Source organism: Pleurodeles waltl, chromosome 7, assembly GCF_031143425.1.
Source record: "Pleurodeles waltl isolate 20211129_DDA chromosome 7, aPleWal1.hap1.20221129, whole genome shotgun sequence".
NCBI classification, from domain to species: domain Eukaryota; kingdom Metazoa; phylum Chordata; class Amphibia; order Caudata; family Salamandridae; genus Pleurodeles; species Pleurodeles waltl.
The window spans coordinates 535,871,950-535,897,854 of NC_090446.1; the positions used below are offsets into that span (position 1 = coordinate 535,871,950).

The 25,905-nt window shown below is 48.0% G+C and overlaps 1 protein-coding gene across 1 annotated transcript in view; it reads right to left on the bottom strand.

Moving 5' to 3' along the window:
* The window catches only part of LOC138304307 (CD59 glycoprotein-like), a 161,584-nt gene extending 136,526 nt beyond the window's left edge, over nt 1-25,058 (bottom strand). The window contains exon 1 of the mRNA XM_069244258.1: nt 24,923-25,058. The gene's annotated coding sequence lies outside the window, so the exon portion shown is untranslated. The remainder of the gene's footprint in view (nt 1-24,922) is intronic.
* Between the last annotated feature and the right edge of the window lie 847 nt (nt 25,059-25,905).

Consider the following 25,905-nt stretch of genomic DNA (forward strand, 5'->3'; position numbering starts at 1 on the left):
TCTCGACTGCTTTCCTGGTGGTGCATGCTGTGGGGGTAGTCTGCCTCCTCTCTGCACTAGAAGCTCCGAAGAAATCTCCCGTGGGTCGACGGAATTGTCCCCCTGCAACCGCAGGCACAAAAGAACTGCTTCACCGGTCCCCTAGGTCTCTTCTCAGCACAACGAGCGAGGTCCCTTAAATCCAGCAACTCTGTCCAAGTGACTCCCACAGTCCAGTGACTCTTCAGTCCAAGTTTGGTGGAGGTAAGTCCTTGCCTCCCCTCACCAGACTGCATTGTTGGGAACCGCGTCTTTTGCAGCTACTCCGGCCTCTGTGCACTTCCAGCGGAAATCCTTTGTGCACAGCCAGGCCTGGGTCCACGGCACTCTGACCTGCATTGCACGACCTCCTAAGTTGTCCTCCGGCGGCCTGGGACTCCTTTGTGCGACTTCGGGTGAGCACTGTTTCACTCCACTTTGTAGTGCCTGTTCTGGCACTTCTGCGGGTGCTGCCTGCTTCTGAGAGGGCTCCTTCTCTTGCTCAACGCACCCTCTGTCCCCAGACGCAATTGGTGACATCCTGGTCCCTCCTGGGCCACAGCAGCATCCAAAAACCCTAACTGCACGACTTGCAGCTAGAAAGGCTTGTTTGTGGTCTTTCTTCAGGAAAATACTTCTGCACAACTCTCCACGGTGTGAAGGATCCATCCTCGAAAGGGAAAAATTCTAGCCCTTGTCGTTCCTGCAGAATCCTCAGCTTCTACTGTCCAGTAGCAGCTTCTTTGCACCCACAGCTGGCATTTCCTTGGCATCTGCCCATCTCCGACTTGCTTGTGACTTTTGGACTTGGTCCCCTTGTTCCACAGGTAGCCTCGACTGGAAATCCATCGTTGTTGCATTGCTGGTTTGTGTCTTTCCTACAGAATTCCCCTATCACGACTTCTGTACTCTTTGGGGAACTTTAGTGCACTTTGCCCTCACTTTTCAGGGTCTTGGGGTGGGCTAATTTTCTAACCCTCACTGTTTTCTTACAGTCCCAGCGACCCTCTACAAGGTCACATAGGTTTGGGGTCCATTCGTGGTTCGCATTCCACTTTTGGAGTATATGGTTTGTGTTGCCCCTATCCCTATGTGTCCCCATTGCATCCTATTGTAACTATACATTGTTTGCAATGTTTTCTAATACTATACTGCATATTTTTGGTATTGTGTACATATATCTTGTGTATATTATGCTATCCTCATACTGAGGGTACTCACTGAGATACGTTTGGCATATTGTCATAAAAATAAAGTACCTTTATTTTTAGTATATCTGTGTATTGTGTTTTCTTATGATATTGTGCATATGACACTAGTGGTACTGTAGGAGCTTCACTCGTCTCCTAGTTCAGCCTAAGCTGCTCTGCTAAGCTACCATTATCTATCAGCCTAAGCTGCTAGACACTCTATACACTAATAAGGGATAACTGGGCCTGGTGCAAGGTGTAAGTACCCCTTGGTACTCACTACAAGCCAGTCCAGCCTCCTACATTGGTTGTGCAGTGGTGGGATAAGTGCTTTGTAACTACTTACCACTTTTGTCATTGTACTTTTCATAAGAGGAAAATATACAAAACAAGTTCAGTGTATGTACACCTAACCAAAACGTTTTGCATTTCTTTTCTCACTCCTTTACTAAAGTGCTGAAAAGTACCTCTAACTTTCTAAAAAGTTCTTAAAAAGTGTAAAAAGTTTTTTCTCTGTCTTTTCAAAAGTTCTGAAAAACTTTTTTCTTCCTTTTTCTATCACTTAAACACTTTCTAAAATGTCTGGCACAGGCCAAACTGTTGATCTGTCCAAACTTGCTTATGATAACCTTAGCTGGAAAGATGCAAGGAGTCTCTGCATAGAAAAAGGTTTAAGTGTAAGGAAGAATCCCTCTAGAGAACTGCTGGTGAATATGCTTATTGAACAGGATAAGGCCAAAGCTGGCACTACTGCTGAAAAGTTTGCTGATGGTTCCCACTCTGATTCTGGGGCACCCCTAGCAAAAGATGTGGGAGGGAAACTTCCAAGCCTGCCCCCTAGCAAACCACCTAGCATAGCTGGCACTGATGTAGAGTCACACCATACTGATAGTGTTGTCTCACATCACAGTAAGATTATCCCTTCTCATCATAGTAGAAGTGCTGTTTCTGTTAGTCAAGTTATGAAGGTGCCATCTGTTAGGGCCAGGTTTCCTTCTGTTTTATCTCAGCATACGTCTGTCTCTTGACATGCCTCACCCACCCACCCTGATGACAGAGTGTTAGAAAGGGAGCTCAATAGATTGAGAGTGGAACGAACCAGACTGAAGCTCAAGAAGCAACAGCTGGATTTGGATAGGCAGTCCCTAGAGGTGGAAAGGGAAAGACAGAAATTGGGTTTAGAAACCCATGGTGGCAGCAGCAGTATTCCCCATAGTCATCCTGCAAAAGAGCATGATTCTAGGAATCTGCACAAGATAGTTCCCCCTTATAAGGAGGGGGATGACATTAACAAGTGGTTTGCTGTACTTGAGAGGGCCTGTGTTGTACAGGATGTCCCTCAAAGGCAGTGGGCTGCTATCCTATGGCTATCATTTAGTGGAAAGGGTAGAGATAGGCTCCTTACTGTGAAAGAAAGTGATGCCAATAATTTTGCAGTTCTTAAGAATGCACTCCTAGATGGTTATGGCTTAACCACTGAACAGTACAGGATGAAGTTCAGAGAAACCAAAAAGGAGTCTTCACAAGACTGGGTAGACTTTGTTGACCATTCAGTGAAGGCCTTGGAGGGGTGGTTAACATGGCAGTAAAGTTACTGATTATGAAAGCCTGTATAACTTAATCCTGAGAGAGCATATACTTAATAACTGTGTGTCTGATGTGTTGCACCAGTACCTGATGGACTCTGATCTGACCTCTCCTCAAGAATTGGGAAATAAGGCAGACAAATGGGTCAGAACAAGGGTGAACAGAAAAGTTCATACAGGGGGTGACAAAGATGGCAATAAGAAGAAGGATGGTAAGTCTTCTGACAAGGGTGGGGACAAATCTAAAAATGAGTCTTCATCAGGCCAACAAAAACACTCTGGTGGGGGTGGTGGGCCCAAATCCTCTTCAAATCAAAACAAAGAAAAGAAACCATGGTGCTATTTATGTAAAATAAAAGGCCATTGGACAACAGATCCCAGTTGTCCAAAGAAAATCACCAAGCCTCCTACCACTACAACCCCTACTGCTACACCTAGTGTCCCTACTAATAGCAGTGGTGGTGGGAGCAAACCTACTAATAGCCAATCCAAGGCTGGGCTCACTTTTGGTAACTTAGTTGGGGTTGGTCTTGTTAGGGAGACCACAGAGGCTGTGTTAGTCTCTGAGGGGGCTATTGATTTAGCCACCTTAGTTGCTTGTCCCCTTAACATGGATAAGTACAAGCAACTACCCCTAATAAATGGTGTTGAGGTTCAGGCCTACAGGGACACAGGTGCCAGTGTTACAATGGTAATAGAGAAACTGGTCCACCCTGAACAACACCTACTTGGTCACCAGTACCAAGTAACCGATGCTCACAACAACACACTTAGGGGGTCATTCCGACTTTGGCGGGCGGCGGAGGCCGCCCGCCAAAGTACCCCCGTCGGAAGACCGCTCCGCGGTCAAAAGACTACGAGGGTCATTCCGACTTTCCCGCTGGGCCGGCGGGCGATCTCCAAAAGATCGCCCGCCGGCCCAGCGGGAAAGCCCCTGCGAAGAGGAAACTGGCTCCGAATGGAGCCGGCGGATTCGCAGGTGTGCGACGGGTGCAGTGGCACCCGTCGCGATTTTCAGTGTCTGCACAGCAGACACTGAAAATCTTTGTGGGGCCCTGTTAGGGGGCCCCTGCACTGCCCATGCCAGTGACATGGGCAGTGCAGGGGCCCCCAGGGGCCCCACGACACCCGTTCCCGCCAGCCTGGTTCTGGCGGTGAAAACCGCCAGAAACAGGCTGGCGGGAAGGGGGTCGGAATCCCCATGGCGGCACTGCATGCAGCGCCACCATGGAGGATTCCCTTGGGCAGGGGTAAACCGGCGGGAAACCGTGGGTTGCCATTTTCTGACCGCGGCTTTACCGCCGCGGTCAGAATTGCCCATGAAGCACCGCCAGCCTGTTGGCGGTGCTTCCGCGGCCCTCTGACCTGGCGGTTTCAAACCGCCAGGGTCAGAATTAGGGTCTTAGCCACCCCATGGCTGTTGTAAATCTCAACTGGGGGGGGGGTTACTGGTCCAAAGAAAGTTGTGGTTGCCTCAGATTTACCTGTAGACTGTCTACTTGGAAATGATTTAAAGACATCAGCTTGGTCATATGTGGAGTTGGAGGCCCATGAAGCAATGCTGGGCATCCCAGGGCATATTTTTGCTTTAACCAGGGCTCAGGCCAAAAAGCAAAAAGGACAGGGTGACTTGGATCCTGGAACAATGGACCAAGTGCTCCCTAAAGCTAGGGCTAGTAGAAGTAAAGCACTACCTACTATCCCTCCCTCTACAGTGGATTCTACTTCTGAGGAAGAAGAATTTCCACCCTGTGCAGAACCTACACCAGAGGAGCTGGAAGCAGACACTGCTGAGCTTTTGGGTGAAGGGGGGCCTGCCAGGGAGGAGCTGAGTGTGGCACAGCAGACCTGTCCCACACTAGAGGGTCTAAGACAGCAAGCTGTCAAACAAGCAAATGGGGATGTCAGTGACTCTCACAGAGTTTACTGGGTGGACAACCTCTTGTACACTGAAGCAAAGGATCCTAAACCTGGAACTGCCAGGAGATTAGTGATTCCTCAGGAGTACAGAAAGTTCCTCCTAACTCTAGCCCACGACATTCCCTTAGCTGGACATTTGGGGCAAATGAAAACTTGGGACAGGCTTGTTCCCTTGTTTCATTGGCCTAGAATGTCAGAGGACACAAAGGAATTTTGTAAGTCCTGTGAAACCTGTCAAGCCAGTGGCAAGACAGGTGGCCCTCCAAAGGCACCCCTTATTCCACTACCTGTGGTTGGGGTTCCCTTTGAAAGGGTAGGGGTTGACATAGTTGGCCCCCTTGACCCTCCTACTGCTTCAGGCAATAGGTTTATCTTGGTGGTAGTGGACCATGCCACAAGATATCCTGAAGCTATTCCTCTAAGGACCACTACAGCACCTGCAGTGGCAAAGGCCCTCCTGGGAATATTTTCCAGGGTGGGCTTCCCAAAAGAGGTGGTTTCAGACAGGGGAAGCAATTTCATGTCTGCTTACTTAAAGGCCATGTGGAAGGAGTGTGGTGTGACATACAAGTTCACTACACCCTATCGTCCACAAACAAATGGACTGGTGGAGAGATTTAACAAAACTCTCAAAGGCATGATTATGGGACTCCCTGAAAAACTCTGCAGGAGATGGGATATCCTTTTACCATGCCTCCTTTTTGCTTACAGGGAGGTACCCCAAAAAGGAGTGGGCTTCAGCCCCTTTGAACTCCTATTTGGACACCCTGTGAGAGGTCCTCTAACACTTGTTAAGGAGGGTTGGGAACAACCTTTAAAAGCTCCTAAGCAAGACATAGTGGACTATGTACTTGGCCTCAGATCAAGGATGGCTGAGTACATGAAAAAGGCCAGTAAAAACCTTCAGGCCAGCCAAGAGCTCCAAAAGCAATGGCATGACCAGAAGGCTGTTTTGGTTCAGTACCAACCAGGACAGAAAGTGTGGGTCTTGGAGCCTGTGGCCCCAAGAGCACTCCAAGATAAATGGAGTGGACCCCACACAATTGTTGAGAAAAAGGGTGAAGTCACCTACTTAGTTGACTTAGGCACTGCCAGGAGTCCCCTTAGGGTGCTCCATGTCAATCGCCTGAAACCCTACTATGACAGGGCTGATCTCACCCTGCTCATGGCAACTGATGAGGGACAGGAAGAAGAGAGTGACCCTCTCCCTGATCTCTTCTCTTCCACAGAACAAGATGCTCTAGTGGAAGGTGTAGTACTAGCAGATTGTCTTACTGGTGAGCAGAAAGACCACTGCATAAATCTCCTGGGTCAGTTTTCTGAACTCTTCTCTACTGTGCCAGGTACCACTTCTTGGTGTGAGCACACTATAGATACTGGAGACAGCTTGCCTATCAAAAGTAAAATCTATAGGCAGCCTGACCATGTCAGAGACTGCATAAAGCAAGAAGTGCAGAAAATGTTAGAACTGGGAGTGGTTGAGCACTCTGAAAGTCCATGGGCTTCTCCTGTGGTACTTGTACCAAAACCTCATTCCAAAGATGGAAAGAAGGAAATGCGGTTTTGTGTAGACTACAGAGGTCTCAACCAGGTAACCAAAACTGATGCTCACCCTATACCCAGGGCAGATGAGCTCATAGATACACTGGCATCTGCCAAGTATCTAAGCACTTTTGACTTGACTGCAGGGTATTGGCAGATCAAATTATCAGAAGATGCAAAAGCAAAAACTGCATTTTCAACCATTGGAGGCCATTACCAATTCACAGTAATGCCTTTTGGATTGAAAAATGCACCTGCCACTTTTCAGAGGGTGGTGAATACAGTCCTGCAAGGGCTGGAAGCTTTTAGTGCAGCATATCTGGACGATATAGCTGTCTTTAGCTCCAGTTGGGATGATCACCTGGTCCACCTATGGAAAGTTTTAGAGGCCCTGCAAAAGGCAGGCCTCACTATCAAGGCTTCAAAGTGCCATATAGGGCAGGGGAAGGTGGTTTATCTGGGACACCTGGTTGGTGGAGAACAGATTGCACCACTTCAGGGAAAAATCCAATCTATTATAGATTGGGTTCCCCCTACCACTCAGACTCAGGTGAGAGCCTTTTTAGGCCTCACTGGGTATTACAGGAGGTTCATTAAGAACTATGGCTCCATTGCAGCCCCTCTTAATGACCTCACATCCAAGAAAATGCCTAAAAAGGTATTGTGGACAGCTAGCTGTCAGAAAGCTTTTGAGGAGCTGAAGCAGGCCATGTGCTCTGCACCTGTCCTGAAAAGCCCCTGTTACTCCAAGAAATTCATTGTCCAAACTGATGCATCTGAATTAGGTGTAGGGGCAGTCCTTTCACAACTTAATTCTGAGGGCCAGGATCAACCTGTTGCTTTTATTAGTAGAAGGTTGACCCCTAGAGAAAAGCGTTGGTCTGCCATAGAGAGGGAGGCCTTTGCTGTGGTCTGGGCACTGAAGAAGTTGAGGCCATACCTGTTTGGCACTCACTTCATTGTTCAGACAGACCACAAACCTCTACTTTGGCAAAAACAAATGAAAGGTGAAAATCCTAAATTGTTGAGGTGATCTATATCCCTACAGGGAATGGACTATACAGTGGAACATAGACCTGGGAGTACCCACTCCAATGCAGATGGACTCTCCAGATATTTCCACTTAGACAATGAAGACTCATCAGGTCATGGCTAGTCTCATTGTCCTTCGTTTGGGGGTTGTGTAGGAAAGTACCATCTTGCCTGGCATGTTACCCCTATTTTTCACTGTATATATGTTGTTTTAGTTGTATGTGTCACTGGGACCCTGCCAGCCAGGGCCCCAGTGCTCATAAGTGTGCCTGAATGTGTTACCTGTGTTATGACTAACTGTCTCACTGAGGCTCTGCTAATCAGAACCTCAGTGATTATGCTCTCTCATTTCTTTCAAATTGTCACTAACAGGCTGGTGACCAATTTCACCAATTCATATTGGCATACTGGAACACCCTTATAATTCCCTAGTATATGGTACTGAGGTACCCAGGGTATTGGGGTTCCAGGAGATCCCTATGGGCTGCAGCATTTCTTTTGCCACCCATAGGGAGCTCTGACAATTCTTACACAGGCCTGCCACTGCAGCCTAAGTGAAATAGCGTCCACGTTATTTCACAGCCATTTTACACTGCACTTAAGTAACTTATAAGTCACCTATATGTCTAACCTTTACCTAGTAAAGGCTGGGTGCTAAGTTACTTAGTGTGTGCGCACCCTGGCACTAGCCAAGGTGCCCCCACATTGTTCAGGGCCAATTCCCCGGACTTTGTGAGTGCGGGGACACCATTACACGCGTGCACTACATATAGGTCACTACCTATGTGTAGCTTCACAATGGTAACTCCGAATATGGCCATGTAACATGTCTAAGATCATGGAATTGCCCCCTCTATGCCATCCTGGCATTGTTGGTCCAATCCCATGATCCCACAGGTCTCTAGCACAGACCCTGGCACTGCCAAACTGCCTTTCCCGGGGTTTCACTGCAGCTGCTGCTGCTGCTAACCCCTCAGACAGGTTTCTGCCCTCCTGGGGTCCAGTCAGGCCTGGCTCAGGAAGGCAGAACAAAGGACTTCCTCAGAGAGAGGGTGTTACACCCTCTCCCTTTGGAAAATGGTGTTAGGGCTGGGGAGGAGTAGCCTCCCCCAGCCTCTGGAAATGCTTTCATGGGCACATATGGTGCCCATTTCTGCATAAGCCAGTCTACACTGGTTCAGGGACCCCTCAGCCCTGCTCTGGCGCGAAACTGGACAAAGGAAAGGGGAGTGACCACTCCCCTGACCTGTACCTTCCCTGGGAGGTGCCCAGAGCTCCTCCAGTGTGCTCCAGACCTCTGCCATCTTGGAAACAGAGGTGCTGCTGGCACACTAGACTGCTCTGAGTGGCCAGTGCCAGCAGGTGACGTCAGAGACTCCTTCTGATAGGCTCCTTCAGGTGTTGCTAGCCTATCTTCTCTCCTAAGTAGCCAAACCCTCTTTTCTGGCTATTTAGGGTCTCTGCTTTGGGGAATTCCTTAGATAACGAATGCAAGAGCTCATCCAAGTTCCTCTGCATCTCTCTCTTCACCTTCTGCCAAGGAATCGACTGCTGACCGCGCTGGAAGCCTGCAAAACTGCAACAAAGTAGTGAAGATAACTACTGCAACTCTGTAACGCTGATCCTGCCGCCTTCTCGACTGCTTTCCTGGTGGTACATGCTGTGGGGGTAGTCTGCCTCCTCTCTGCACTAGAAGCTCCGAAGAAATCTCCCGTGGGTCGACGGAATCGTCCCCCTGCAACCGCAGGCACCAAAGAACTGCATCACCGGTCCCCTGGGTCTCCTCTCAGCACAACGAGCGAGGTCCCTTGAATCCAGCAACTCTGTCCAAGTGACTCCCACAGTCCAGTGACTCTTCAGTCCAAGTTTGGTGGAGGTAAGTCCTTGCCTCCCCTCACCAGACTGCATTGCTGGGAACCGCGTCTTTTGCAGCTACTCCGGCCTCTGTGCACTTCCGGTGGAAATCCTTTGTGCACAGCCAGGCCTGGGTCCACGGCACTCTAACCTGCATTGCACGACCTCCTAAGTTGTCCTCCGGTGGCGTGGGACTCCTTTGTGTGACTTCGGGTGAGCACCGTTTCACTCCACTTCGTAGTGCCTGTTCCGGCACTTCTGCGGGTGCTGCCTGCTTCTGAGAGGGCTTCTTGTCTTGCTCGACACCCCCTCTGTCCCCAAACGCAATTGGAGACATCCTGGTCTCTCCTGGGCCACAGCAGCATCCAAAAACCCTAAACGCATGACTTGCAGCTAGCAAGGCTTGTTTGTAGTCTTTCTTCAGGAAAATACTTCTGCACAACTCTTTGCAGCGTGATGGATCCATCCTCCAAAGGGGAAGTTTCTAGCCCTTGTCGTTCCTGCAGAATCCTCAGCTTCTACTGTCCAGTAGCAGCTTCTTTGCACCCACAGCTGGCATTTCCTGGGCATCTGCCCATCTCCGACTTGCTTGTGACTTTTGGACTTGGTCCCCTTGTTCCACAGGTACCCTCAACTGGAAATCCATCGCTGTTGCATTGCTGGTTTGTGTCTTTCCTGCAGAATTCCCCTATCACAACTTCTGTGCTCTTTGGGGAACTTTAGTGCACTTTGCACTCACTTTTCAGTGTCTTGGGGTGGGCTAATTTTCGAACCCTCACTGTTTTCTTACAGTCCCAGCGACCCTCTACACGGTCACATAGGTTTGGGGTCCATTTGTGGTTCGCATTCCGCTTTTGGAGTATATGGTTTGTGTTGGCCCTATCCCTATGTGTCCCCATTGCATCCTATTGTAACTATACATTGTTTGCACTGTTTTCTAATACTATACTGCATATTTTTGGTATTGTGTACATATATCTTGTGTATATTTGCTATCCTCATACTGAGGGTACTCACTGAGATACTTTTGGCATATTGTCATAAAAATAAAGTACCTTTATTTTTAGTATATCCGTGTATTGTGTTTTCTTATGATATTGTGCATATGACACTAGTGGTACTGTAGGAGCTTCACTCGTCTCCTAGTTCAGCCTAAGCTGCTCTGCTATGCTACCATTATCTATCAGCCTAAGCTGCTAGACACCCTATACACTAATAAGGGATAACTGGGCCTGGTGCAAGGTGTAAGTACCCCTTGGTACTCACTACAAGCCAGTCCAGCCTCCTACACTTTCCTCTGCAACTGCATTTTAAATTAGATAGCAACCAAACACCAGTATAAGACCCAAGATTAAATTACAAATCAATAATCGTAGAAATTAGAGCGCTCAGTAGGTGTGATGAGAAAGAAATCATAACTGGATTGACAGTTGCCTCAAACAGACAAAGGGCGTAAATTGAACTTCGGATGCACAAAGATGAAGAGCATGTGGAGTCTTTGTGTCAAGGTGAAAAAGGCAGTGATTAAAAAAAAAGGGAGAGGACCAGATGGTCATTATGCCAGAATATATGCCGCCTACTGGGAAGTGGTGCTTTGCCCACTTACCAGTAGGCATTATTTTATTTGACACTTTGAAGCACAAGGAATTCTTCTGCAAAACAATTTCAGCTCTGCTGAAAAGTGCAGGCATGTACACTTTCCAGTACAAGAAGTGTAAGTGCTTGGCGTCTCTATGTGCATGCTCCTTAAAAGCATTGGATGGAGAATGATCGTCCTGGAAAGGCTTTTTGTGCAGGCTACTTATATGTAGTCACATAGATCAGGTGTTTTAGTCAGAATCTGATTGCTAGCAGTGGTCTTAAGGATTTGTAAGGCCCGAATATTATATATGTTGGGGGACCCTGTTTGGAAGAACTTTACATTTATGTTCCCCTTATAGGTGATTCAAGCCCTTGTGTGCCCAGACAATATTAAAAGAAAGAGGTGAGGTAGTGAGGGAGATGTGCGGTAGAGAGGGAAATGATAAAGAGGTAGTGAGCTAAGGCAGTAGGGGCACAGACAGAACCTGATAAATAAGTGAGGTAAACATAAAGATGAGGTTGTGTGAGAAGCAAAGTAGAAGAGAGATGTGATCGAAAAAAGCAATAAGATAAAGAGATGGGAATGAGGTAGAGAGCTGAGGTAGAGCAAGGGAATCAAGAGTAATAGATAGACACAGAGAGTGAAATAGAAAGGGGAAAGGTCACGAGGGAGACCCAGATGAAAAAGAGCAAGGTAGATTAGGTGTATTGAGAGTGGTGATGTAAGATACAGAGAGCTAAGATAGAGGAGATGAAGTTACATAGAAAAAAAAATAGAGAGTTAAGGTAGAAGAGGTGAAGCGATGTAAGGTAAGAGAAATGGCAAGAAAGATTATGCCTTTAAGCATTTGTTATAGCTTCAGCTGTCCACTTCAAAAGTCTGATGAAGGGCCTGGCCTTTAGCCAGGCCTGTTGCCCAAACCATCACAAGGAGACAACCCCGGCTACTCACAGTGAAGGTTGGCCACAGGCTCTAACCTGCAACCAGGTCCAGCACCCATCCCACCAAGTACAGTCAACCCGTGCTGTGCATGACCTTACCCTGCCGATGTTGGCCACAGGGCCCAGACTAAACCAGACCCTGCACCTGACCCACCACATACGGCAAGCCACTGCTGAGCATGGCCGTACAGTGCTGGGGCTTGCCACAGGACCAGGTCCCTGCTCCCAACCTGCCACTCAGAGCTAACCACCGATGTGGACAGCCTCCCTGAGGCCAACCCACAATGCGAAGAAGTGGCAACAGGGCCTGGTCTGCTGCCAACCCATGTGCCCAATCCATCACATGTGACCAACCCTTTCTACACATGGCCTTGCGTAGGCAGTGTTGGCTGCCAAGCTTGGCCTATGACCAGGCCCTGTGTCCAACCCACCATGTGCTGGCAACCTCCATTGCACACAGCCGCTTTGTACCCAACCTGCTGCAGGCAGCCAAACCCTGCTGTGCATGGCCTTGAACATCAGGGATAGGTCTGTGGCCAGGCCCCAAGCTAAACCCACCATGGACAGACAACCCCTTTTGTGCACAGTGACACTATACCCAACCTGCTTTTGATGGTCAACCACTGCTGTGGAGGTCTTTGCATGGCTATGGCTACAGGGTCTGGCCAGCAGTTCTTTACATTTTTACTGCTGTGGACCTCCACTGACTCATTCCTGGAATACATGAACCCCCACTAAGTCATTACTGGAAGTTGAGGAGCCCTCAGTCATAGCAATGTCTATGATTTGAACATCAAAACAGTACACGTAAATACAAAAACAGTTATATACCAAACAAATGGCCAAATATTGGTGTTAGACCTGACAGCCTTAGGGTGGTCATCCCCCAACCATTTGCTTGCCTCTCTCTGCTTTTCTGACACTGTTTTTGTTGGTTGTAGGACTCTGCGCACCTTACCACTGCTAACTAGTGCTAAAGTGCATATGTTCTCTCCCTACAAATATGGTAACATTGGTTCATACCCAATTGCCATATTTGGGTTACTTGTAAGTCCCTAGTAAAGTGCACTACATGTGCCCAGGGCCTGTAAATTGAATGCTACTAGTGGGCCTGCAGCACTGAATGTGCCACCCACGTGGGTAGCCCCTTAACCATGTCTCAGGCCTGCCATTGCAAGGCCTGTCTGTGCAGTTTCACTGCCACTTCGACTTGGCATTTAAAAGCACTTGCCAAGCCCTAAACCCCCCTTTTTCTACATATAGGTCACCCTAAGGTAGGCCCTAGGTAATCCCTAGGGCAGGGTGCTATGTAGTTAAAAGGCAGGACATGCACATCTGTGGTTTATATGTCCTGGTTGGGGAAAACTCCTAAATTGGTTTCCCACTACTGCTAGGCCTGGTCCTTTCATAGGATAGCATTAGGGCTACCCTCATATACTGTTTGAGTGGTAGATTCTGATCAGAAAGGGGTAACCAGGTCATATTTAGTATGGCCAGAATGGTAATCAAAAACCTGCTTATTGGTGAGGTTGAATTTTATATTAATATTTTAGAACTGCCACTTTTAGAAAGTGAGCATTTCTCTTCACTTAAAATCCGTCTGTGCCTTTCAGCGAGTCTCCAATCCACGTCTGGGCTGGGCTGGTTGACAGCTCCCTTGTGCATTTCACCCAGACAACCACAAACACAGGATACTCAGTCACAACTGCACTCATCTGAATACTGAATGGGTCTTCCTGGGCTGGGAGGGTGGAGGGCCTGACACTTACATTTCAAAGGCTAGTTGCCTGGCCTCACATAATGGACTGTCAAACCTACTGGGACCATGGCAGTCAGACCTGTACTGAAAGGATACCTGGTGCCCTTTAAAAACACTCTTCGAAATCTCCCCCACTCCAAAGGCATTTTTGGGTATATAAACTGGGTCCCTGACCCCACCAAATCAGACACTTCTAGACCTGAACTTGCAGCCTGTCAAGGGGAACTGCCTGGCTGCCCAAAGGACTCACCTGGACTGCTTTGCTGAGAAGGACTGCTGCCCTGCTGTTGCCCTGCTTCCCTGCTGTCCTCTAACTTTGCTGAGAAGTGCTCTCCAAGGGCTTGGATTGAGCTTGCCTCTTGTTTTCTGAAGTCTGAGGGCCAAAAAGACTTCATCCCTTTAAGGAATTCATTGTGTGCCGAAGATCGCCGCTCAGCTTGCCGAAAACAATGCACAGACTGCCTTGCAACGAGAAAATCGCCGTACAGCCAAATTTCCCAAGTGAAAAATCAACGCAGCACCTGCCTTGCTGCTAGAAATTCAACACACAGCCCTACCGGATCGACACATAGCCAAACTGGAACGACGCAGAACGTCTTCCTGAGTGAAGAATCACCGCAGCGTCTGCCGTGCGACAGAAAATTTGATGCATCACCATACCGGATCGACAAAATGCTTGTGACTTCACCCTGCTCACCTAGGATTTCCATGCAGCGCAGTGAGGAACAAAGACTGCACGTAGTAAATTGACGCAAAGCCCCTTGCAGCATGGAAAGAAATGACACATTGCCTGAGCCGTGCCGGAATCTCCTCCGCTGTGGTGTCTGTGCGTGCTTTTTTTTTACGCAAACCAGGTACTATGTGAAAACAAGAGACAACTGTTGATTTCTAAGATTTGACTCTTTTTAATCTTGCAAAAGTGATATCTCAACTTGTGCTTATTGAATCTTTATTGTTTTTACCTTAATTTAACGAGATAAATACCATATATGTTTCAAAACCTGTGTGGTGTATTGTTCTGGTGTTTTCACTGTGTTACTCTATGATATATTGCACAAATACTTTACACATTGCCTTCTAAATTAAGCCTGACTGCTCAGTGCCAAGCTACCAGCACAGGATAATTTGGATTGTGTGTGATTTACCCTGACTAGGATTGTGGGCCCTATTTAGACAAAGGTGAATACCTCTGCCAACTAGAGACCCCGTTTCTAACAATTGGCATATTTTGTTTAACTCACAATCAAGTTTGGAAAAGTTATCACATTTTCACTTTTGCTTCTTCTTTCGTATATGTTTTATTAACTTAAAATGTATTAATTTTAATAATTTTTAATTTTGCAAAACAACAGGACCACTGGCTAAGAACTACTGGGGAGGCCCATGACCCACCCCGGCACCCAAACCACCATCTGTGCCAAACCTTGCTGCAAACAAACATTTCTGATGGATACAACTACCTGTGGATTCCTCACCTGATGAATACTCCCATGGCGCCAGCATTTGACGGAAATCTTCTTACTAGTCTCTGCACGTCGACGAGGACGTCACTCTAGCCCACGCGACGCCGTCTGACGTCATACAGGCAATAAGAAGTCCTCGCCGACGTGCCGATGACAGTTCCCTTTTTTCCGTGCATTCGAAACGGTTATCTTCGAGGGAGTTACTGTTACCTTCGTGGTTACAGTGTATTGTCTGCTGCGTAGTCTTCTCTGCGGTAACAATGTCTCAGAGGAAGTCGGGGTTCAAGCCCTGTCGAGAGTGTGGGGGCAAGATGTCAGTTACAGATCCTCACTCCGACTGTCTATGGTGTTTGAGCTCCGACCACGACGTCTCGACTTGCGATTCATGTCAACACATGAATCCGAAGGCCCTCAAAGAGCGCGAGGCCAAGTTATTCATGGCAAAGTCAAAGAAGAAGGAGAAACATCATAAGAAGTCTTCTTCGCCAAGGTCTCACCGGCGTCATCGAGACTCCCGGCGCCGTAGAGACTCACGACGTCACTCCAGCAAGGAGTCTCGTTCGAGGTCACCTTCGGCTCGGCGTCGGAGGACTTGGGAGGTCAGCCCCACGGTCACGCCGCATCCATCGACGGCGTTGCCCTCTCCGGCGTCACCGACTTCACCTGGTCAGGCGTCAGTGATTGAGGTGGTGCAGCCTCTTGTGTTTTCTCCGGCGTCGCAGACGTCGAGGCCGGCGTCGGGGTCGCCCTCGATCCAGGCACCCCAGTATCCGGCTTTTCCCACTCCTGGAGCCGATAGTACCGCGTTTCTTAATGCGATGTATACCATCTTTCAGCAGATGGCTCCAGGAGCTGCTCCGGCTGGTCCTTCGGGGCCCTTGGCCTTTTCGTTGGGTGATCCTGCGCCTCTTCGGCCGGCACCCTTTATGCCCTTTCTCCCTTTTGGGAATGTGGGCTCGGCGCCGGTGCCGGCGTCGGTGGCCGCTCCGGTGGCTTCGGATGTTTCGGCCCCGGAGGTTGCCCCTCCGTCGAAGTCAGGATTTTGCCCTGTGACTCCGGTTGGTCCATCGGCTCCAAGACCTCGTCCTCCGGCTCCTGCCTCGGCGCCGAAGCTGCCTGTGGCGCCGGACGCGGCGTCAGATGCTTCTGGAGATCGGCGCCGTTCTTCGACGTCGGCGGAGGCCATGTCGACTCCGCGTATCGAGGAGAGACTTCATTCGAGGAGGCGTGCTCTCCGTCTTTTAGAAGAGCAAGAGTACCAGCGAGTCCTAGAGGAGGGAGAGATTGAGGACTCTGACGGACTGCATGGTCTGGATACAGCCAGTGGGCTGGACACTTCCCCTGAGTGGGACCTTTCATCTCCAGGGGAATATACGGAGGAGGCTGCTTCCTTTCATGCTGTGGTGAGGAAGGCCGCGAGCTTTTTGGACCTGCCTTTGCCGGTGGCAGAGGCAAAGCAGAATTTGCTGACAGAGGTATTGCATCCGGCCTCTGCTGCAGCTGAGCCTCTCTTGCCATTTAATGAGGCTTTGCTGGATCCGGTGTTGGAGGTGTGGAAGAAGCCGGTGTCTTCCTCGGCCGTTCATAGGGCTGTGGCCAGGAGGTATCGAGCTGCACCATCTGACCCTGGCTTTCTCTCTAGACACCCTACGCCGGAGAGCTTGGTGGTGCAAGCCTCCTGTTCCTCAAAGTCAGCGCCTGGTTCCTTCCCGACGGTGCCTGGAGACAGAGACTCCAAGAAACTGGATGCGCAGTCCAAGAAAATATTTTCGTCATGCAGTTTGGCGTTGAAGGCCACCAACGCCACGTGCATTCTGGGGAGGTACATCCATGCGCTGATGGATGATATTTCGTCTTCATTCACGGAGCTTCCCCAGGGTCTTTTGGATGTGGTCTCGGACGCCCAGGCTGCCGCGACCCAGATTATCCAGTCTGGGCTGGACACGACCGACTCGGTGGCCAGGGCGATGGGCACGGCTGTGGTGGCAAGAAGACAGGCCTGGCTCCGAAACTCAGGGTTCTCTGCGGATGTGCAGTCGACCCTGCTGGACCTCCCGTTTGATGGGGACAGACTGTTTGGAGCCAAGGCAGATTCAGCCTTGGAACGATTTAAGGAGAGCAGAGCCACAGCCAAATCGTTAGGACTGCAAGCTCCTTCTTCCTCTGCCTCTTCTAGAATTTTCAGGAGGTTTCGGGGATTTGGGCGTGGCTCTTATTCCTCTTCCTTTCGGGGGAGGTTCCAGCAACCCGCCTCTTCCCTCCCCTATAGGTCATTTAGAGGGAGGGGGAGGGGTGGGGTCCGTACCAGAGGAGCCTCTCAACAGCACTCTGCCTCTTCCTCGTCCTCTGGAGGGGTGCAGCAGGGGAAGCAGCCTTAGGCTTCCACCGTTTCCCACTCACTCCTCTCCTGTAGGGGGAAGATTACAGCGTTTTCTCCACAAGTGGAAGTCTATCACAACGGACACTTGGGTTCTCGGCATTGTGGGAAAAGGCTACGCCCTTCCCTTTCGGGAGTTCCCGCCCCTCATCCCGCCCCGCCCATCTTATTGTTCAGAAGAACACCTCCTGTTGCTAGAACAGGAGGTTCAAGTCCTCCTTTCAAAGGGCGCGGTAGAGTTGGTCCCAGAGCAGGAAAAGGGTCGAGGTTGTTACTCAAGATACTTCCTGATTCCCAAAAAGGATGGTCAGTTGAGACCAATCCTGGATCTGAGGATCTTGAATTGGTTCCTCAAACAGGAAAAGTTCAAGATGCTGACCCTAGCACAGGTGCTTTTGGCGTTGAACAAGGAAGATTGGATGGTGTCTGTCGACTTGCAGGATGCTTACTTTCATATCCCGATACTCAAGTCGCACAGGAAGTATCTCCGGTTTGTGGTAGGGTCGCAGCACTATCAGTTTGCGGTCCTCCCGTTTGGTCTTACTTCAGCACCTCGAGTCTTCACAAAGGTGATGTCAGTGGTTGCGGCGGAGCTCAGAAGGAAGGGGATAGCAGTATTCCCTTACTTGGACGACTGGTTGATCAAAGCCAAGTCCCCGGAGCTTGTGTCGCATCATCTGCAGTCAACAACCCAGTTGTTGTTCGACCTGGGCTTTTCGGTGAACGTGCCCAAATCTCACCTGGAGCCCTCTCAGCGCCTCCTGTTCATAGGGGCAGTACTGGATACAACATTGAGTCGAGCCTTTCCTCCGCCTCAGCGGATTCAAGATATTCAGGAATTGGTTCCAATGTTTCGAAATGGAGCGGTAGTTCCAGTCCTCAAGGTCCTTCGTCTGCTCGGTCTGTTCGCCTCCTGCATTCTGTTGGTCACGCATGCTCGCTGGCACATGAGGGCTCTTCAGTGGTGCCTCCGAAGGCAGTGGTCTCAACACAAGGGAGATTTAGAAGGTACTGTCAAGATCTCCAGAGATGCTGCTGTGGAATTGAAGTGGTGGATTGCGGGCAACAATCTTTCACAGGGGAAGCCGTTCGCGCAGTCGCCACCAGTGGCCACGGTAATAACGGATGCCTCCACCCTAGGATGGGGAGCTCATCTGGGGGATCTGGAGATCAAAGGGCTTTGGTCTCCAGAGGAACAGGTGTTTCATATCAATCTGTTGGAGTTACGGGCTGTACGTTTGGCTCTCAAGGCCTTCCTCCCATCCCTTCGTGGTCAGTCGGTACAGGTCCTGACGGACAATACTACCACGATGTGGTACATAAACAAACAGGGAGGAGTAGGGTCGTACCTTCTCTGCAGAGAAGCTCTTCGGCTATGGTCCTGGGCAAAGGACCATCAGATTTGCTTGGTGGCAAATCATCTGGCCGGGGTCTTGAATGTACGTGCGGACAGTCTCAGTCGCCAATTCTCGGCAGACCACGAGTGGCGTCTCCATCCAGATCAAGTCTGTTTAATCTTCCAGATGTGGGGGTTTCCTCGGATAGATCTGTTTGCCACTCGGGAGAACGCGCATTGCCCGTTATTCTGCAGCCTCCAGTATCCGATGCAGGGAGCGTTGGGGGACGCGTTTCAGATAACCTGGTGCGACCAGTTGCTTTACGCGTTTCCCCCCATACCCTTGATTCCTCGAGTGTTGAGGAAAATTCGCCAAGACCGGGCCCAAGTCATCTTAATAGCTCCGGATTGGCCAAGGAGGGTATGGTACTCCGACCTTCTCCAACTCTCACTGTGCCCTCCGCTCCGTCTCCCTCTCAGGGCAGACCTCCTCTCGCAGTCGCAGGGGCAGGTTTTACACCCCAACCTCCAGAGTCTGCACCTACATGCTTGGAGATTGAACGGGGCAACCTGAGTTCCTTCTCTCTCCCGCCTGATGTAGTGGATGTTATCTTAGCGGCCAGGCGACACTCCACTAAATCTATCTACGCTAATAGGTGGTCTAAATTTGTTATGTGGTGTGGAGAGAGACAGATTGATCCCTTACATGCTCATCTGTCACATGTTTTGTCTTTTGCACTGTCTCTAGCGCAGAAAGGTTGTGCAGTAGCTACCATTAAGGGTTATTTGTCGGCCTTGTCAGCCTTCATTTGTCTTCCAGACCAACCATCGTTATTTAAATCCCCTATTGTTCTCAGATTCTTGAAAGGTCTTCTGAATCAATATCCTCCAAAACCATTCGTTATGCCTCAATGGGATTTGTCCTTGGTCCTGACTTTCCTTATGGGGTCCCCTTTTGAGCCTATGCATTCTTGCCCCTTAAGGTATTTGGTTATTAAAACAGTATTCCTGGTAGCTATAACATCTGCAAGGAGAGTGAGTGAGTTGTAGGCCTTATCGGTTAAACCCCCTTATATAACGTTTTATGGGGATAAGGTGGTGTTGAGGACCAAGGCTGCTTTCCTTCCGAAGGTTGTTTCACCCTTCCATTTGGCTCAGACAATCACTTTGTCCACGTTTTATCCTCCGCCTCATCCTTCAAAGGAGGAAGAAAGACTACATCGCCTGGACCCAAAAAGGGCGTTGAGCTTCTATATCGACAGAATGAAGGATATCAGGCTGGAGGATCAGCTGTTTGTCGGATACGTGGGCAAGAGGAGAGGAAAGGCAGTCCACAAGAGAACACTCTCCAGGTGGGTTGTTCTTTGCATTAAAATCTGTTACTCTTTGGCAAAGAAGGATCCGCCTGAGGGCATTAGAGCTCACTCCACCAGAGCTAAGTCGGCCTCTTCGGCCTTGGCCAGGGGTGTTCCTGTGGTTGACATCTGCAAGGCCGCAACTTGGTCGTCCCTTCACACTTTTGTGAAACATTACTGTTTGGACTCTGAGGTCAGAAGGGACGGTCATTTTGCACGGTCAGTGCTGCAGGATTTCTTGGTTTGACCATTTAGGCACCCACCGCCGGGCGTGGTACTGCTTTGGGACTCTATTCATCAGGTGAGGAATCCACAGGTAGTTGTATCCATCAGAAGAACGAGTTACTTACCTTCGGTAACGACTTTTCTGGTGGATACATTAGCTACCTGTGGATTCCTCACGGTCCCACCCGCCTCCCCGTTGCCTTTTTGGTCTCTCCAAGCAATCCTTGAGTGTGCTCCTTTTGGTCTTCAAAGTTGCAATACATTTTGCATGTATGATATTTGTATATATGTGTATATTTATATATAAATCTATATATATATTGGGTATATACATGATTCGTATGTATAAATATATTTATTTGTTTAAAAAAAAAAAAAAAAAAAAGGTTATATTAAATCTACAGCTATTGTATTGCAATGTTGTGTGATTTACAATATTAAGAGATGTTGCTTTGCTCTTTCATTGCATTGGGTTATTTTTATTATTCTCATGCACGTAAAAAATGTTGGTACTGTCATCGGCACGTCGGCGAGGACTTCTTATTGCCTGTATGACGTCAGACGGCGTCGCGTGGGCTAGAGTGACGTCCTCGTCGACGTGCAGAGACTAGTAAGAAGATTTCCGTCAAATGCTGGCGCCATGGGAGTATTCATCAGGTGAGGAATCCACAGGTAGCTAATGTATCCACCAGAAAAGTCGTTACCGAAGGTAAGTAACTCGTTCTTTCTGACAAAACAGTGCCTTTTTTGCAGATCACGTAATGGTGGCTGTGGAATAACAGTTTTTTTTGGAGGGGAGGGTTACTGATGTTTCCATGCCTCTAGATGCTCCCCTAGCACTCCTTGGAAGGTCCGGTACCTCACATGGTGCCAACGCACAACTTTAAAACTATTTTCCACGGTGTGAAAATATTGTCAAGGTAAAGGAAAAATGTGTTAGAGCCCTTCTGAAGTCCATTTAATTTATTTGTGATTTTCTGAATTGTGAATAAAAATGACCATTATATACAAAATGCTAGCTGTTTCAAGCCAGCCCTGAATTTTTTTTTACTAATTTTTATCTCAAAGACTACTGAGTTGTACCAATTCAATAAAGCACACTTTCTGAGTAAAGATGAACCTTCATGCCAAGTTCTGCATAAATTCGTTCAGCAGTTTTTTTCTGGTAAGCACAAGCATCATTTTCTTTGGGAGTTAACAAATATATACAACAATCGCCACCATGGATGGAACAGTGTCTACAGCGGCCAATCTTGAGTTAATTTGCAGTATTTTCATAAACCCATTCAAATATGGCCTCAAAGAAAATGCATGTATCTGCAGTAGGCTCTTTTGAATGGGGTTTCAAATGACACATTTCAATTTCTTTGTGAACACCACACATGGGTATGCTTGGGTCCTCGTGGGTGTCTACTGTATTTTGAAAAGAGTAAACCTAATTTTAAGATGCAAGTCTGAAATGGCATGGTGGGCTCAACTAAGTTTAATAAAATAAAATATTAACCGGGAGTAGTTGACAAGTGGGGTAGGAATGGAGGAGCACAGGTGAGTGGTAACATACTGAAAAAAAGCAGAAAGGGGCCAAGTAGACAAGCTCAGGGAAGGTGGAGGAAAAGCTATATAGAGATCGAAGGAAGGCGAGCAAACTGAACAAGGAAGAAGCACATAGGAAAGAGAGAAAGAAAACACATGCACTTCCATGGAGTCCTTATAGGAAAAGGAAAAAAAGTAGTTCACTGAATGCAGCAACATCTGCAGTAGAACGATAGGAGTCAACGAATCAGACCACTATCAGCATGAAATGCTCCTGGGTGGGACAAAAAACAAACGGAGAAGAGCCAATAAATGAAGAGGAATCAACTAAGATAGACAACAAGACATCAGTCATGACAAAGGACCTGACCCCATGTTGACTATGTATATAATGAACAAAATAAGTCTGCCCAAGATCTAAAAAGCAGAGCACAAAGTCAGAAATTAGGGAGGCTACTGGTACTGCTTAACATTGAAGAGAGTGGTATTAATGCAGATCACAACAGAATATCTTTTAAAACAATATGCCCAATGTAACCATACCAAGGTACCCAACTGTGAGTTGTCACAAAAAAGGACAACATGCATTCTAGCCCTACTGTTACAGGAACGACAAAAAGTATCTTATGGTGCATGGAATTAACATTTGCTGACCAGCTGATAAGATTAAAGCAGTGACATCTTCCTTAGATGTAATCTGATGAAGTTCATCAGTCAGGGATAGGAAAACAGATTTTCTACGTCTATTAGCACGTTTCACACAATTTGAAAGTATGGGCACTTGCATCATGTACTGTAGCAATTGCCCTGGAGTGGACTCCAGTAATTTAGTCAGGTAGAACAGATTGCAAATTGGGCAGCATTTGCTTAGGTCTGCAGAATTTAGTAATAGAGTTTTTTTAGGAGAGGGTAGATCGTTTCCTTCTTAAGGCTGGCGGAAGATGGCCTGAAGTCCCGGAGATGTTAACTTCCAAGTCTGAGATTTACTTTCAGAAAAAGTCTTGGATGTGCATCACATGGACAACAGATGCACTGCTTCTGACTATTCAGGGTGATGGTGTCTGATACTCACTTTTATATATACCTGGAAGTGGTGTAGTGAGCTTCTGTGCCCCACAGGGGTCCCCTTATAAATGTTCTCTCCTGAGACCTTCCAGTGGAGAGGCAAATGTTATTTTAGAGTAGTAATATTCACTTGGCTCGACACCGGTGCTAGCACAGAGTGGGAACCAGTTTGGATTCCATTGCAGCCCCAGTGAATCCGCCCTTCATCCTGATGTACTTTGTTGATCCAGGGATATATGCAGTACTGGTCTTTAGATTTGTCTGTTACTCCACAACCAAATATTTGACCCAAAGCTTGTCACAGAGACGTTTCTAAACACTTCTGCTCTGGATGTGATACTGAATATACCTCTGCTTGCTTAACAACAGGGCCCAGATTTAGGGGGGCCTAGTACTTTCTTGTGCCACATTAGCGTCCTTTTTTACGATGCCAATGTGGCCCAATCAGGCCATATTCACTGCACCATATTTACGAGGTGGCAAAATGCATACATTGCACCACTTTGTAACCCCTTGCTCCACATTATGCCTACAAAAGGCATAATGTATGCAAGCGGGCCCTCCTCCGTTAGGGGAGCTGAATAAATGCCACAAAGAAATCTAAAAAAAAATGTTGTGCACTTTTTTGTGGCATTTTTAATGCATGCTCAGAGCAGGTGTTAAAAGGGGGCACACCATTGGTTACAATGGGCCCCTTTGTACTGTTCAGGGTTAGCGCCAACATTTTGGTGCTAACCCTGAACAGTACGTCAATAGCGTCAAAAATAATGATACTATTGCCTCCCACTCTAAGCCATGGTGCACCATATTTTAAATACAGTGCACACATGGTGGCTGTAGGGGGGTGAAAAGGGGCGCAAGGGAAGTGGCACTGCACTGGGAGCAGCACCACTTTTCTTAAATCTGCCCCAAGTCTTTATTCTCTTTAGCAGGACCTCAGCTGTAGCTAGTAGACTCTGCGATGTGATACAATTGGAGGTGGTTTAGATGGAGGAGGCAACCCTGTATCATGTCTAGATAGGGGAACCCCTTTCTTTCATACCCTCTGCAAATAAGTACTCTCAAAGGAACATTTGACTTATTGAGAAAAGCACAAGTGTCTGACAGTGATCTCTGTCATGTAAGTGTGGTGTGTACACTTTCATCACTGCAGATTTGCTGAGTAGCTTGCCTTTTTGGTGGCCGCCCACTTTGCATTCACTTTTCCTTTAAGGAAACAAACCCTCTAAATGCTTCTAAAGAACAAATGAGAAATGCCCATGACCTTAAGGGAATAATTTCCGAGAATGTCACTTTCCCCTCCCTGGTTCACAAGCATTGAATGGCAAGCGGCTACCTCCTAGCTCTAAGTAGCGCTTGGCTTTTGCATCTTTGAGAATGACCACAGAGGCCTATGAAAAATATGCCTCTGGTCAACGGTTGTTGCCCACGGAGCACATGGAGATTTCACCAGCAAGAAAAACACAAAATCAGTCACACCTATAAACTTCAAATCACCTAAATGTCAGGGGTAGCGGAAGTGATATCACAAGCCCTTTCACCTCCACTTTCATTCACACACACACATACTTAAACATACACACAAATTCAAACTTGCATACACTCACAAAAACACACTCCCACAGTCAAGCACGCACACAACATACATTTAAAAGAATGTTTTACTTGTCTCAGCTTCCATGGGAGAACATATTCCAGCTAATTGTACTCCAATTTTATTACACAAACAGTGAATAATCAATTATTATTAATTATTATTGCAATAAAAAACTGATAGAAAACAAAGAGTGGAGCCTCAACTATTGTCCATTAGGAGGGGCAGCCTCTGTGTTCCTGGCACTGAATTAGCCACCACTGAGGCCAGGGATCTCATACGCAGTGCCAGTGGTAGCAAAGGGCAAGCCAGGGGTCTCAGTTGCGACCCTTTGCGACCCATAAGTGAAGTCCATTACCACATCTAATGGGTGCAGTGAAACGGCAAGTTTGACAGATGGGAAGCTACTCAAATTTAAGACAGAACATCCATTCCACAAATTTTTAATGAGTACCTTCCTGTGTTATGATTTTGGGCTGAAGAGGGGCAGTTTCACCCAGTAGTGACCTATCACAATCTCATGCTGCAAAAACATAGCTGCTGCACTCACCTGTGGTTGTCGTCTACTGTTCTGGGAGCTGTGGTGCTCCTTGTTTTAGGTCAGCCCTATATAAGAGTCTCTGACAATGCCCTATGGCTCCATATCGAGAACAGGACTTAGTGAAAAGAAAACAAGCCACTCAATTTTCAGACAGAAGATAACTGTTCTAGCCGCAGGGCACACAACAAAACTGCGCATTTCATTAAAATAATGTATTCTTAAACCCATGAGCTGTTCATGTGAGGACGCCAATCAGCGTTCATCATGCATCTTTTTCCCTTCTGGCACTCTAGTGTATACAAAAGCTGTCCTTCTCTTCAGTCATGTACACATTAGTGCCTTAAGCAGTGAGCCTCTTACTCGGACCGTTGCATTTACTTTATTTTCTTAAGATAAATATTTACAGCATTTGAGATTAAGGTCTGAAAGAAAGCACTGTTGTTTGGAGAATCACTTGGATAGAGCCTGTGTGAACTTGCACCTTGGTCTAAGTTATTTAAAACAGAAAGCTGAAATATTAGGCTTGAAATGTATTAACAGGTTCTCTGGTGAAGCATAGATGGTAGTGTCCGTTTAGACATTTCTGAGCGAGAAATATATCTGGACATGATGTAAAATGTTTTTGGAAACATTATTTTAAAAATATGCAGTTTGGGGGGTGTGGTCTGGCCACGAGACAAGATGGCCGCCTGAGGGCTGAGCTCCGGGGAGCGGGGGCCTCGGATCGGAGGCGGCGGCGCTAAGTGTGTGCCGAGGATCCTATCTCAGTCGCTAAGTAGGCGCTGGGGGCAGCTGCTGCTGGGGGACTCTTTCAACGGACGCGTGGAGCACCCGATTACTCTTGCGGAGGCCGCGTGGGGAGTGGCGGCCTATGGCCTAATGCTGAGCCGTGGCCTTGCAGGCTCCGGGCACCCTGGAGGGGAGCGCGTGCTGAGGCGGAGGACCCGGTGGGCAGACGAGGGCTTGGCTTGCGGCCGCCCCATCTCACATTA